We start from the raw sequence: 9,697 nt of genomic DNA, 5'->3' as shown, positions 1-9,697 counted from the left end.
TTTTTGGGGGCTTTTTCAGATACCGCCTGGCATCTATTCTAAAATGTATTAGCTCTTTCTTTGTCCTCATCAATCTACACACAATACCCCGTAATGACAAAGCAAAAACAGCTCTTAGAAATTTTAGCAAATTTATAAAAAATGTAAACTGAAATATCACATTTACATAAGTATTCAGAACCTTTACTCGGTACTTTGTTGAAGCACCTTTGGCAGCGATTACAGTATCAGGTCTTCTTGGGTATGACGCTACAGGTTTGGCACACCTGTATTGGGGAGTTTCCCCCATTCTTCTCTGCAAATCCTGTCAAGCTCTGTCAGGTAGGATGGGGAGCGTTGCTGCACAGCTATTTTCATGTCTCTCCAGAGATGTTCAATCGGGTTCAAGTCTGGGCTCTGGCTGGGCCACTCAAGCATATTCAGAGACTTGACACGAAGCCACTCATGTGTTGTCTTGGCTGTGTGCTTAGTGTTGTTGTCCTGTTGGAAGGTGAATTTTCGCCTCAGTCTGAGGTCCTGTGCGCTCTGGAGCTGGTTTTCATCAAGGATCTCACTGTTGCTCTGTTCATCTTTCCCTCGATCCTGACTAGTCTCCCAGTCCTTGCCGCTGAAAAACATCCCCACAGCATGATGCTGCCACCACCATGCTTCACCGTAGGGATGATGCCAGGTTTCCTCCAGGCGTGACACTTGGCATTCAGGCGCTTGGCATTCTTGGTTTCATCAGACCAGAGAATCTTTTTCTCATGGTCTGAGTCCTTTAGGTGCCTTTTGGCAAACTCCAAGCGGGCTGTCATGCGCCTTTTACATTTTGTAGGGCCTTCTGGTCGCGGGCCATACCAGACATAATACAACCAGTCAGGATGCTCTCAATGGTGCCGCTGTAAAAGTTCCTGAGGATCTGAGGGGCGATGCCAAATCGTTTCAACCTCCTGAGGGAGAAGAGGCGTTGCCTACCTTCTTCACAACGGTTCTGGTTTGAGAGGACCATGTTAAGTCCTCAGTGATATGGACACAGAGGAATTTGAAACTTTCTCGGGTCTCAACTACGACCCGTCGATGTGGATGGGGGTGTGTACTAATCCATGTTTCCTTTAGTCCACGATCAGGTCCTTGGTTTTGCTGACGTTGAGGGACAGGTCGTTGTCCTGGAACCACACTGACAGTTCTCCAACCTCCTCCCTGTAGGCTGTCTCACCGTTGTTGGTGATCAGGCCTACCACCGTCATGTGATCAGCAAACTTGATGGAGTTGGAGTCGTGTCCACACAGTCGTGGGTAAACAGGGAGTACATGAGGGGGCTAAGCACACACCCCCGGGGGTCCCCTATGTTGAGGGTCAGCGTGGCAGAGGTGTTAGTGGCTACTCTCACAACCTGGGGTCAGCCCTTCAGGAAGTCCAGGATCCAGTTGCAGAGGGAGGTGTTCAGTTCCAGGCTCCCGAGCTTGGTGACGACCTTGGAGGACATTATGGTATTGAACGATGAGCTGTAGTCGATGAACAGCATTCTCACATAGGTATTCCTCTTGCCCAGGTGGGAGAGGGCAATGTGGAGTGCAATTGAGATTTCATCGTCTATAGATCTGTTGGGGCAGTATGCAAATTGGTGTGGGTCTAGGGTGTCTAGGATAATGGAGGGGATGTGTGCCATGACCAGTCTTTCAAAGCACTTCATGGATTACAGATGTTAGTGCTACAGGGCACTAGTTATTGTGGCAGGTAGCCTTAGAATTCTCAGGAACAGGAATGATGGAGTCAGTTTGAGATTTGGGGATTACAGACTGACAGTTTGAGAATTACCGTGAAGATGTCTGCCAGCTGGTCTGCGCATGCTCTGAGAATGTGCCCTGGAATACAGTACGGGTGTGCGGACTTGCGAGTATTGACCAGATTAAAAACCATACTCATCGGCCTCAGATCGAGATCACCCAGTCATCTGGTACGGTGGGGGCCCTCGTGCACGGCTCGGTGTAGTTTTTGTTGAAAGGTGCATAAAATGCACTGAGTTCGTTTGGTAGAGAGGCTTCGGGAAGATCACGACTAGGTCTAACGTAATAATCTGTAATGGACTGTAGCCCCTGCCAGATGCGTCGAACGTCGGAGCCGGCATAATAATATTCCACCTTGTTCCTGTATTGTCCTCTTGCCCGTTTCATGGCTCTGCAGAGGTCGCAGCAGGACTTCTTGTACACGTTTGTGTCCTCGGCCGTAGCTTTGGGGTTGGCTGTGATAGCACTGTGTGCGTTAGCTGTGTCCTTTAGTTTAGCACATACCTCAGTGTTAATACAGGGCTTTTGATTGGGGAAGCAGCAAACCTTCACTGTGGGGACAACGTTGGCAATGCATTTCCTGACGAAGTCCGAGGTGGTTAGCTCGTTGGTGCTATCGGCGGATTCCCGAATATTCCAGTTGGCGCTAGCAAAGTAGTCCTGTAACATAGCCTCCGATTCGGAGGGCCATCTCTCTATGGAGCGTGTCACAGGTACTTTCTGATTGAGCTTGTTTGTAAACAGGAAGCAGGAGTATAGAGACATGATCTGATTTGCCGAAAGGGGGACGAGGAAGGACTTTATCGCCCTAGCGGTGAAGGAGACGTGTTGATAGAAGTTGGGCATCACGTATCTCTGGCAACAAGTAAAGCAGCCTCCGGGTGCATGGTTTCCTGCTTGTTTTTAGCCTCGTAGAGTTTGTTAAGTGCCAGCTTGTTGTTGTCCTGAGGTGGAATATATACCACAGTCACGATAACAGATAAACTCTCTCGGGAGGTAGAAGGATCGGAATTTGACCGTCAGGTATTCCAAGACGGGTGAACAATAGGTATAGACTTCCACTGTGCTAGAGTCTGCACACCATCTGTTATTGATGAAGAGACATACCCCTCTGGATTTCCCTGAATCTAATGACCTGTTCGCTTGTAGAATGGAGAATCCATCAAGTTGGATAGACATGGGGGGGTACCTTGTCAACCACTAGTATTGCTCTCTGTTACAAAGTGTCAATAATCCAGTTACTAATTCATGTAAAACTGCATTACACAATAGCAACATTGTAGCTATTATGTGACAGTGTAATAAGGAGATACAAGGAGGGGAGACATCTACCACTTATAGCCTGATATAGGGGTCCCCAGACACCACACACTCACATTTTAACCGCTCAATATACTAAAATCCCATTACTACTAACAGAAACATTTTATATCCAATACCCCTCGATCAGCCTCACTTGTGTCATGGCTATGTGTTGTTGCCATTTCATGTTCCATGAGGATAAGGGAGTATACAGTTCCTGCTTGGATAAGGAAAGTCCACTACAATTCCCTGAGCCAAATATCCTGCGGGTACACCCATTTCACTGCTACTTACTCCAACTACATTTATCCCCACTCAATTCAACCATAAGGCTGACCTGACTTTAATAGAAGAGCCTAGCTTGGTTGAGTGAAGCACAGTGCCAAGGCTGCGTATTCAGTTCCCATGCTACCTATTCTTCACCATCTAATACGAACTATACTTCACACCTTGGATAAAACTGACCACAAACTAGCTAGAAATGTATAAAAGGATGCAGGGAATATTTGCTGAAAGTCACCAGAGGAAGTCATCCCTTAGTCTTCCTGAAAAGCATTTCTTAACATTAAAGACCTGTCCCAAAGGTCATACTATATCAACATATTATTTCTACACACAAATGTCATAGAAGAGCCAATAAAGCATTTCGGACATTTACTTGTTTGTTTTATTAGACACACAACTCAATTTTTCCCCCTGTGAATGGGGCTGCTCCACCTCTACAACAAACCACTGCAGTGCATGCACTTTTAATCTTATTTTTAAAGATGATCCCAATCCGGTTCTCCCTGTGTTCATATAAGCCTCTGGCATGGTAAGGGTTACACCGAGGAGGAGTGTGTGCGTCACAGGTAGGCCCATCTCTGCAAGGCAACGTGGGGGCGGACCACGTCTGCCTGTGATGTCAGAGAGAGCAGCGACAGCACTCTCTGTGGCGGAAGGGGTAGGAAAAAAAAAGAAAAAAGGGAGGGGGTGAACACTGCTCACTGAACAGACAATATTTCTCTGTAAGAAAAGGCTGAATACAACAGTGTAAAGCGTGCGGGGGCGGTCCAGTGAAAAAAACAGCCGGTAGAGGATAAAAGAAAAAGGCAGTAACATCTAGTTTTTTGTTGCAATGTGAACAGGGCTGCTGTAGCATGCTCATACTATAATATACATGCTGTTACTATAAATGTTTTTTTGGGGCAAGAAAAAGACCATGAAGAAGTGTGTAATCACATCATTTACATTCATTTTATTACATTTGAAGGCTCAATGCTCTAATGATGATTTATTTTCAATGAATAATCCAAAAGGTAATAGATGAAATGAATGTCATGGTGGGTATATCAGCTGCTGGGAAAGTATATTATAGGGCAAGACACTATATTTGGTACTGTCAAGGAATGACAATGTACAGAAGAGTACAAAAGGAATAATCTTATTCTCTCTGCGATTGATCACCAGCTCTACATCAACTCCTATGTAAGAGCATTCCACCTGCAGATTAACCTGGTTCTGTAATGTATCTAACATTTGGAGGCAATGTAATAAATTGCTTAGGAGCAGATACACATGTTGCAATTTTTTTTGCTTTGGTCTCTATTCCTGGTCATTGTGGTCATTGTGGTCACTGCAGTTGTGCAAAGGCTTTAGTTGAAACCCAGGACTAACACATTTGATTCAGCAAGTCATGGTCTTGTTGATTAGCTGAATCAGGTATTGTATTGCTAGGCTGGTACAAAAGCCTGCACACACGGCAGCCCTCAGGAATGAAGAATACTGCAATGGGGCTGCTTCTAATGAACTTGTTTCCAGGATGAGTCTTGATTTCACAATTAGCTAAGGAAATCCCGAGATATTTTCTAATGTCATCTGCTGACGCAATCCTGCTTCACTAACACCAGGAACCTGGGTCATGTTTCGTAAGCATGAAATCAGAAAAAAACTGCCCGAAACTGGGACATATCTGATCTTGTGCAAAAATAAATGTTTGTTTTCTGTTTCAAACTGTTTTGCTACAGTGTACCCCAATGAACACAAACCTATACTATAACTGATACTGCAACAACAGGTTAATTATACAAATAAATCAGGAGAAGAGAATCAAACCTGTATAGACAGACGGTGGATATAGACTACACATCTTTCAATGCTACAAGTCAAGGCACAGTGAGATAACACATCAGGAATGTTTGGCATCACTAATGCACGCTGGGAATGGAACACCTTTAAGCTGTGGCCAGGCCCAGGTAATGAATAGGTAGTGTGTGTTTATGTTGAGCAACATGTCATTTGCTGAGCTGTTGTATGCGAGGCATCGCCCAGGATTTATGTCCCTGATTGGAGTGGTTTGGCGCTGTTAAAAATATATTTGGCGAGAGCATCTGTCTTCATCTAATCAAATAGTACCAGTTAAAAGTTTGGACACAACTACTCATTCAAGGGTTTTACAACATTTTTACTATTTTCTACATTGTAGAATAATAGTGAAGACATCAAAACTATGAATTAGCACATATGGAATCATGTAGTAACCAAAAAAGTGTTAAACAAATCAGAATATATTTAATATTTGAGATTCTTCAATGTAGCCACCCTTTGCCTTGATGACATCTTTGCACACTCTTGGCATTCTCTCAACCAGCTTCACCTGGAATGCTTTTCCAACAGTCTTGAAGGAGTTCCCACATACGCTGAGCACTTGTTGGCTGCTTTTCCTTCACTCTGCGGTCCAACTCATCCCAAACCATCTCAATTGGGTTGAGGTGGGGTGATTGTGGAGGCCTGGTCATCTGATGCAGCACTCCATCGCTCTCCTTCTTGGTCAAATAGCCCTTACACAGTCTGGGGGCGTGTTTTGGGTCAATGTCTGTTGAAAAACAAATGATAGTCCCACTAAGCCCAAACCAGATGGGATGGCATATCGCTGCAGAATGCTGTGGTAGTCATGCTGGTTAAGTGTGCCTTGAATTCTAAATAAATAACCGACAGTGTCATCAGCAAAGCACCCCCACACCTCCTCCTCCATGCTTCACGGTGGGAACCACACATCCAGAGATAATCTGTTCAACTACTCTACATCTAACAAAGACACGACAGTTGGAACCAAAAATCTGAAATGTTGACATGAGGGCATGATTCACGTAGTCTCCTCTGAACAGTTGATGTTGAGATGTGTATTTGGGCAGCTATCTGCGGTGCAGTTAATTGCCGATTTCTGAGGCTGGTAACTCTAATGAACTTATCCTCTGCAACAGAGGTAACTCTGGGTCTTCCTTTCCTGTAGCAGTCCTCATGAGAGACAGTTTCATCATAGCGCTTTATGGTTTTTGTGACTGCACTTGAAAAAACGTTCAAAGTTTTTGACATTTTACGGATTGACTGACCTTCATGTCTTAAAGTAATGATGGACTGGCATTTCTCTTTGCTTATTTGAACAGTTCTTGACGTAATATGGACTTGGTCTTTTACCAAATAGGGCTATCTTCTGTATACCACCCCTACCTTGTCACAACACAACTGATTGGCTAAAAACGCATTAAGGAAAGAAATTCCACAAATGAACTTAAGGCACACCTGTTAATTGACAATGCATTCCCGGTGACTACCTCAAGAAGCTGGTTGAGAGAATGCCAAGAGTGTGCAAAGCTGTCATCAAGGCAAAGGGTGGCTATTTTAAAGAATCTTAAATATAAAATATTTTGATTTATTAATACTTTTTTGGTTAATACATGATTCCATATGTGTTATTTCATCGTTTTGATGCCTACACTATTATTCTACAATGTAGAAAATAGTAAAAATAAAGAAAAATCTTGGAATGAGTAGGTGTGTCCAAACTTTAGACTGGTTGTATCCTCTGATACAGAACACGTTATATCCCCTCCAATGGCAAGTATGGGATGGCAGTAACAAGCACAAGGATGTTAATGATCGCATATCTCAGGAAATATAAATCACCTAATTAGTTTATACCTGATGCCATGTATTACAGCATGACTGCTTCGATATGTGTTTTCTACCTTAACCAAAATGTGGTTCTGCAGTGTTTTTACCGTTAGAATGAGCAAGGGCAGCAGTTTCACAGTACGTAGTCTGCCTTCACCTCTGTTCCCACAGACGTGCACTCTACTTGGCCCATGACGCAGTTTCAACATGTAGGTGACGTTCCACACTCACGGCTATGGGGGAATCCCTGTGTGCAGGGGGTAGAGTAGTTTCACATGCGAGGTTAGAGGGAGCCTACGGTGGCCTGTCACACACCCCCACACACAGACATACACTCAAAGCCACAAACCCACAGCCACGCATCACAGCAGTGGTTTTGTGTTATGGCTTTGATACTGCTGTGTTGACTGTTATACAATGTGCAATGGACAGGACAGGTGTACAATTAGCATTTAGTTAATCATCATTATGTCCTTCTGAACAAGAAAAAAAACAAAACCTCAAAATACTATTACAAAATGTCAAGATTTTTTCCATTCATTCTCATCTCACTTTCTAAAAGGAAATAGAGGCATGCAAATTAGTGACGTTTGAGGGAAAAACTTGATGGAAAGTAAAATGCGGCCAACAACACAGCAATAATTGAACAATATTTTTATGGAAACCATGTTACTAAGATTCATATTGATGTATGAGGGGAAAACGGTGAAACAATCCATAATTTGTTTAGTGGGATCAAATGTTCTGGGTGTGTTGACTCCTACAGAAAAGGAATGACATATTAAACAATGTAGATTTGTTTCCTGAAAGTCAAAGGAACCCTACATCACTGAACTAAGCCCAGAAGGAATTCTGTGATTCAGAAAAAATGTTGACCTGCCCTCAGTGCCCAAAAATGTTTAACATGCCTCTCTGATACCCAGTCACAACGAATAAGTCATCACTTGACACCGTCTTGATAAGAGCAAAGATATGGGGAATGAATAAGTCATTTCACAATGGCAAGAAACAACAATAAATTACACTTATAGCCACACAAATATGCAAAGGTGTTTAGCACTAACAGTGAGCTCCAAAAGTATTGGGACAGTGACACATTTTGTTGTTGTTTTGGCTCTGTACTCCAACACTTTTGGTCCCCTAAAATAGGGGGGACAATGTACAATGTTGTAATTTCTAAATGGTACCCTCAAATTAAAGCTGACATTCTGCACTTTAACCTCGTAGTCACTGTAATTTAAAATCCAACGTGCTGGAGCACAGAGCCAAAACAACAACAAAATGTGTCACTGTCCCAATACTTTTGGAGCTATGTTTGGTTTTAAAAAAAAGTCAGAGTGGTGCAATAAAGCGGAAATAAAAAGGGAATCAAAACAGTCTTTCTCGTGGGGCTTGAAATTTTGACAGATGTCCTTACAAGAGAACATTCTGTAGGCCTACGATGTCTCAGATCAGTCAGTCCATCCGGGTACTTAGTATAAGGAAAAGACCCTGTAACACCATGTTTCACAGTGAGTGTTAAATCCATTTACAGGATGATCAACAAACTCAGACAACTGCTCAGGAGACATTATCCAAAGTAATAGAATGCCTTTCAAAACAGCAGCACTGGAATAATCTTATTTCACCACTTACACTGAAATCAAATAGACCAAAATTACAGGAAAGGAAAAGCTTCTCTTTAATGTGATCGGTGAGAGAAACTAAAAATGTTTCCTGGCAGCCTGCATTAGATACAAGTTTCCATAAATACATGGGCAGGCTGGTATATCTGTGCCCTGCAGTAAAAATAGCCCCGATTCCGAAGGGAAGTGATGACGTCCACAGTCTGCCTGCATCAGCAGTCGTCATCATCATCATCCTCGGGTAGCGGGAGGGGGCATTGTCGACCATCGCCATGGCAACACCTACATGTAGCATGACGCAGGAGAGTGTGGCAGAGGAGAGTGAGGCTGCAATTGGATGGGCTGGTGCAGTGTTGTGTGGGCAAACAATGCGTGGGAGGATGGGAGCAAGGATGTGAGGAGAGGGAGAGGAGGATATAAAGACCATCTCTGAGATGACTTCCACCCTCCAGGTCAAAGCCAGTTATCACAGTTAAAATTTCAGCGAAGCAATTACCGAAGATCTGATCAGCACGCCCCTTGAGCAATGTCTGAGAAGCAGAATAAATGTTTTTCCTCCCTTAGCAATTGATTTAAAAAATATATATTGTTCTGCATTTGTGGTGAAATTCTGTCTCTCAGAATGAAAAGGAAACTGGACAGTGAATTAATTCCAATGTGGCAAGAAAAAAGCATTTGGCAACACACTTAACACTGGTGATTCAGAGATGCCGAATCCTTTCGGTTTTATGAGAGGTTTCCTTTGATTTAGTACACCCACAGATATGGTATTGTAGGGATAGTGGGAAACTGTATTCCAATGCATATGGCATGACACAGATTGATCCATCACATGAAAGCTGGTGGTAAAATTGATATCCTTCCAATCTTCAACTCCTTGGGCACCCTGTACATCCCTTGTTCTAGCATGATTTGATTAATTCCAATACCATAATTGATCCCTTCAGGGACAATTTATAAAGCATAATCCACCCACATACAGTTATGATACATCCTCCACATACAACGCATGATACAGTGGCAGACAATTATATTGGCACCCTTGTACATTTCTTAAAGGTCCAATGC

The sequence above is a fragment of the Oncorhynchus mykiss genome, chromosome 5 (assembly GCF_057628025.1).
Source record: "Oncorhynchus mykiss isolate SJ-2025 chromosome 5, ASM5762802v1, whole genome shotgun sequence".
NCBI classification, from domain to species: domain Eukaryota; kingdom Metazoa; phylum Chordata; class Actinopteri; order Salmoniformes; family Salmonidae; genus Oncorhynchus; species Oncorhynchus mykiss.
This window is presented reverse-complemented; position numbering follows the sequence as displayed.